Here is a 6,188-nt window from a genome sequence, read left to right as displayed (position 1 = left end):
TGTTGAATGACTGAATGAATTAAGGCAAGGAAGAGGAGGGAATATCTGGAGAGAAGGTTGCACATCTGGGGTGATTTGTTGATAGTGGAGTTCCAGGGTGCACAGGGGAAGGGTTGAGAGGAAGAGAGGAGGGAAGGATTAGATCAAGGAAAGAAAGCACAGAGCTATCTGAGGATGCTGGGGCTGTTCGAAATGGAAGGCCTCCAGGAAGGAGATGTTTGCAGCACTGACTGATGAAATCAAGTGTCATGTAAAGTGAACTCCCATTGACCCTAAGCAGATACTGGGCCTTTGGACAGAGGACTGGACTCCCCCTGTTGGGGGCTGCCTCTGCCCAGCAACAGTGGACTTTCTCATTTAGCCTTTGGGGGAAGGTGGTGTTGATTCCTGCCCCCACCACACCTGGGGAGGTGTTGCCAATGGGAAATTTTATAGAGCTTGACCCTGACCCAGGCTCTTCCATTAAAATGTCCCTTCCTAGTCTTCTGCAAGGTATGCCTCATCCAGTTTACAGACAAGTCACGATTCAGCATTGAACCATAAGCAAGAATATTATTCCAGAAAGCTGGAAGGGACAATGACGTAAAGATGAAGAAACAATATAAGGGGGGAGAAAGAAGCAGTCATGGGCTTCCATAAACACCAGGGAACCCAGAAGTCTCCGTGTTCGGCAAGATGCCAAACAAAGCTTAGTGAGGCCCTTGGCAGCATCCCAGCCCGAGCCCCGGGGTGTCCAGGTGTGCATTTCAGAGCCTGCATCTTCTCCACAGCCAGCCTGATCTCTGCCCTCACTGCAGCATTCACGGAGAGAATTTCAATTATTGGTTTACAATAAACCTGAACAATTGTGGTTTTTCTTCTAAACTGCCCAGTGTGGACCAGTTGCTTTAGGAAGTCTGGCCATCTCTTTAAGACAGCTGTCCCGAGCACTAGACTGGAGCTTTGGAGGGGATCTGTGCAGGATGGGGACACAGTAGCACTGGGGGTGATGGAGGAGTCAGGTGGGTATGGTAGTGCCCTGAACATACTCGCCAGATGAAGCGCTCTGCCTGTTCTCCCTGCACCAACCTCAGCCCTGCTTCTGCTACACGCATCCTCTGGAGTCGACAAGCCTTCTTAGCAACTTCCCCTCTCCCTCCTCCTCGCTCTCTTCCTCCTCCTCTCCTCTTCTCCCTTAAAATATTGTCTGTAGCTTACGAAACAGAGAAAACACACATGACTCAAATCTGCTTCTTTGGGGGAATCTAAATGGAAAAGATCCATCCAGTGTCTAAGGCAGGAGCAGCCTCCCATCTTCCAGCTGAATCAGAAGCCCAGACTTCAATTTCAGGACCGCGGATAATGCGGACGTAAACACTGGGATGCTTCCTGAAGATGAGACAGTTCCCACATGTGGCCACACGAGGGCGCGCCTGAGGCGGAGCTGCTGATAAGCACAGCGATGGGCACTTGCCGAATGCAGTGCCCAGGGCCGCCTCCAGGGGCGCCATCTCTCAGCAGGGTCTGGGCGGGTGTGCGGTGAGCGGCCTGGTGGGTACCAGTGCGCAGGGCCGCGGCGGGCTGGCAGGTGCCCGAGCTCTCCAAGAGGCTACCTGGGCCCGGAAATCAAGGAGCCACAATACGCTGAAGACTGGAGGCCCTTTCTCAGGGGGCTGCGGCCTGTGTCTGCCCCCAGGGACTCCAGCTTTATCCCGGGAAATACCTGATAGCGCACACCTCATCCCTGGTGAGGGAGGACGCAGAACGAGATTTAACTGGATTTCAGCACTGTGACATTTCTTGCATCCGAGAGTTTGTGCAGCAACTGCATACTCGCTTCATGCATGATGTATATAAACTGAATAATACACATGCACAAACGTTTTCCCGATATTTTCGTTCTGTGGAGCACAGGAAAATGGCCTTAGGGCAATATCTGGGGCTTAGAAATATGTAGAGAGTTGCCAGGGAAGGGGCCTCTTGATCCTTTCAGAAGTAGAGGTCTGCCTGTGTAAAAAGTGGAGCTGCTCCCCTGGGGCGATTCTGGAGCCCGGGTGAGAACAATGCTGCCATGACTGAGCAATCAGAAAAGAGAAACACGATCTGCTCCGAGTACTACACCCTCCCCAGTCCCAGGGTCAGAGGGCGGCTGCAGATGGTTCTGGCATTTCCTACTGCTTATTAAGAAGGAAAACATTTAATAAAACAGATCACACGTTTGTCCCTCAACAGGCCTGAAGTCCAGGCACTGCCAAGGATACTGATTTCTGTTTATTTCAATGCTCCAATTGGCATGTTTTTTGTCTGCTTTCCCTAGCAATGGGCTTACAGCCTGGAAAACAGAGCATGATGGGAGAAAGAAATGTGTTTATTGCTAAATGAAAGAAAGGAAAAGGCCACATCATCTCCTGATAATGCAGTGAGAAAGGCTGCAGCCCTGGCCGCCCACGGGTTGGATTATGCACTCCCTCCAGGGCCAGGTTTGTGAGATGTCCGGCTATGCTGCCACCTGAGGGCCTGGACCACCTCCCGTGTCCCCAGGATTTTTAGGTAACTATACCAGGAGCCGATGGAGTTTATAAATAACAGAATATAAATATTCAACTTAAGAGGGAGCTTAAATCTCCTCATTTTATAGAGCAGGACTGCAGGCCCAGAAGGGCAGGTGAGTCACCCAGAGGATGGGCAATGGCACATGTGACCATTTGTCCACCATTCCTCTTACCCACCCAGGGCATGTGAAATCTCTGACATTGTTTTCAAAAATGTTTGGAAACAGATAAGTAAAGACTACTGCTGTCCAAGAAGAAGAAAATAAAAGTTACCTGTAATTTCCTCATCAAGAAACCTAGAGATAACTTCTGTTAATGCTTTGGAATATACCCACAGTCACTCTGCTTCTATATTTGTCCCTCTCCCTCTCTCTTTCTCTAATTTTATGCCCAACACCAGAGAAAACAGTTTCCAAGCACATATAAAAGTGTTACAAAATTGCCCATATACCAGGCTGTAAAGGGCTAATGGGTAAATTACAAAGAATCAGTATAAAACAGATCATATTCTCAGACCATAATGCCAAAAAAAATCCGAAATAAATAACAAAGGAATGGTTTATAAAACATATTGCTGGAAAATAATTAAGAGAATATTAAATTTTTAAAGGTAAGAAAAGAAAATATATAGCAAATTAAAAAGTACTTAGAATGCCAATGAAATGGCAATGTATCAAAATATATGGGACTTAAAGTAGTAAATAGAAGGACATTCATAACTTCAAACACAAATTAAACCGTTAATTCAAGAAGGTGGAACAAGAGCAGCAGAGCAAATGCAAGATGCAAGAAAGTAAAATAAATAAGGGCAAAAATCGATGAAGTGAGACGGGTTGGTGGGGGGGGAACCCAGAAAAAATGATAAAACTAAAAGCTAATTCTTTGAAAAGATTACTCACATAAAATTCTGGCAACACTGATTAAGAAAAGGAGCGAGCAAGTGAAATTGCAAATAGATAAAATCTACAATGAAAAAGGGGAAAAACAATTACAGATGCAATAAAGATGAAAGAATAAGGTAATAACAATAACCTCTTTGAAATAGCCTGGTCAAAATATCCAACCTAAATCTGATCAAGAGTAGAGATTTAACTACCATTTACAGGAATACAGAGGACAGGGGAACGTGTCAAACTAGAGTTGCAATCATGGGACTGTCTAGGCAAATGACCCAATTTCTTCAGAGGAGAGAAAAAATGGAGAGCTAGAGGGGAACAGAGGTTATGAGAGATTAAAAGACAGGTCAGCCAAGTGCAGGTGTAGCCTTTGTTTGGATTCTGATTCAAATGACAAACTTTACAAAAAAAAAAAAAAGACATTTGTGAGACAACTGGAAATTTAAACACTGATTGGGAGTTTCTTGGTGTTGAAGATTTGTTATTCAGGGAGGAGGTGATGGCATTGCGGATAGGCTGAAAAAGAGAGTCCTTATCTTTGGAAGATTTCAAATGGAGCATTTGCATGTGTCATGATGCAATGTCTGAGATTTGCTTCACGGTATTATGAAGAGATGTAGGTGGAGCTGTAGATGAAACAAGATTGGCCATGATTTGACAACTGTTGAAGCAGAAGGTTCTCATTAATCTATTAATATTTATGTATGTGTTTGAAGTTTTCTAAAAGAAAAGTTTTTAAAAGATTATGGACAACTGTGTGCTAAACAATCTGAAAGCCTAGACATTATTGGTAAATTTCTGGGGAAATATGAAATGCCAAGATATAGAATGCTTGAATAGACCAACAAGCATCAAAGAAATTGAAATGGTAATCATAGCTGCTCTCCCAAAAGCCCTAGGCCCAGAGTTTTGAAAATGTGTTCTACCCGACTTTCAGCAGACAAATAATGTTTTATCTCATCACAAATTATTTTAGTAAAGTGGGAAAACTGCCCAGCATTTTTTATGAAGCTAATGTAACCTTGATTCAAAATTGGATTGAGCCAATACAAATCAAAAAATGACAGGTCCATTTCACTTATGAAAGAGGCTGCAAAAATACTAAATAAAATATCAGCCGAACTAATCTAACCATGTGCTAAAAATCAGATATGGTTTATGCCAGCAATACAAGGAAAATTTATAGGAGAATGTATCAATGTTATTCATCACAGTGAAGACTAAACAAGGAAAACAAGTGCATTTAATTAAATAGATGCAAAAATACCACTAATAAAGTTCAACAGCTATTTAAGACTTTATAATTAAAAATCTTAGCAAACTAAGTGCTATAAACTGAATGTTTGTGTCCCCCCCAAATTCATTTATTGAAATCTAATTTCCAATGTGATGGTATTTGGAGGAAGAATCTTTGGAAGGTGATTAGGTCAGGAGGTAAAGCCCTTATGAATAGGATTAGTGCCCCTAGAAGGGGCTGAAAACACTATAGTTCCTCCTTCCACCAGGTGAAGATGAAGAGAGAAGATGCCTTCTATGAACCAGGAAGTCGGCCCTCACCAGACCCCAAATCTGCCAGTGCCTTGATCTTGGACTTTCCAGACTCCAGAGCTGGGAGAAATTTCTGCTGTTTATGGGTCACCAATTTATGATACTTTGTTAGAGCAGCCTGCATGGCTAAGACACTAAGAATGGAAAAGAAATTCCTTAAATTGGAACCAAAAATCTATAGCAAACATTTTTCAGATGGAGAAAATTCAGGACTGAACTCTGACCATTTTTTTCTCTTGCCCAAATTCCTTTCTAAGAGGCCTGGTGAGTCATGACCTACAAACCATAAAATCTCATTAAAATGAGCCTTTTATTAATGCAGTATAATGTGTCCTACTTTCCAACCTGACTCTGCAATAGCATCACCTGAGATAGCAGACACCCTTATCTTAACTCAAGCATTCCTTTCTACTGACTCTAAGTCTTTAGCAGAGCTTAAGTCTTTCAACCAATCGCCAACTAAAGAATTCCTAAAACCCATCTGTGACTGTAAGCCCCCACTTCAAGACATCCCACCTTTTCAGGCTGAACCAATGTATACCTTCCATGTATTGATGGATAGTTTTATCTGTGATCCTGTCTCTATGGATGTATAAAATAGAGCTATGACCCGAATGTCTCAAGTGCATTTTCTCAGGACCTTGTCAGACTGTGCTCCCCAGGCCATGGTCACCTATATTTAACTCAGAATAAACCTCTTCCAATATTTTGGCAGAATTTCGATTTTCCATCAACAAAATTTAGGCACATTCCCTTTAAGATCGGAAAGAAGACAAAAATGCACTATTACTGCTACTGTATAACTTAATATTGGAGATCTTAACCTATGTTGTAAGAAAAGATTAAAGAAAAACAGGTTTAGCAAATTGAAGGGAAAGGAAGAGATAAAATTGACATTATTTGTAGACAATATGCTACATAGAAAAATCAACAGAACAAAGAACCTATTGTAACTAATAATAAAATTTGACAAGGTTATCAGAAATAAGATCAACTTACAAAAATTTCTGACATTTCTCTACACCAGTGGTTTTCAATCAGGAGTGAATTTGTCCTTCAGGTACAGTTGACAAATTTAATAAATAAAAATATAGGATGCCTGGTAAAATTTAACTATCAGATAAACAAGAAAAAATATTTAGTATAAGTTCGTCTCATACAATATTTGGGATAAATTACTGGGTGTGCTGTATATTGGCGGTCAATTCTATGG

This window comes from Lemur catta, chromosome 4, assembly GCF_020740605.2.
Source record: "Lemur catta isolate mLemCat1 chromosome 4, mLemCat1.pri, whole genome shotgun sequence".
Lineage (NCBI taxonomy): Eukaryota > Metazoa > Chordata > Mammalia > Primates > Lemuridae > Lemur > Lemur catta.
The sequence above is the reverse complement of the archived record's forward strand: the minus strand, read 5'-3'. Positions refer to the sequence as shown.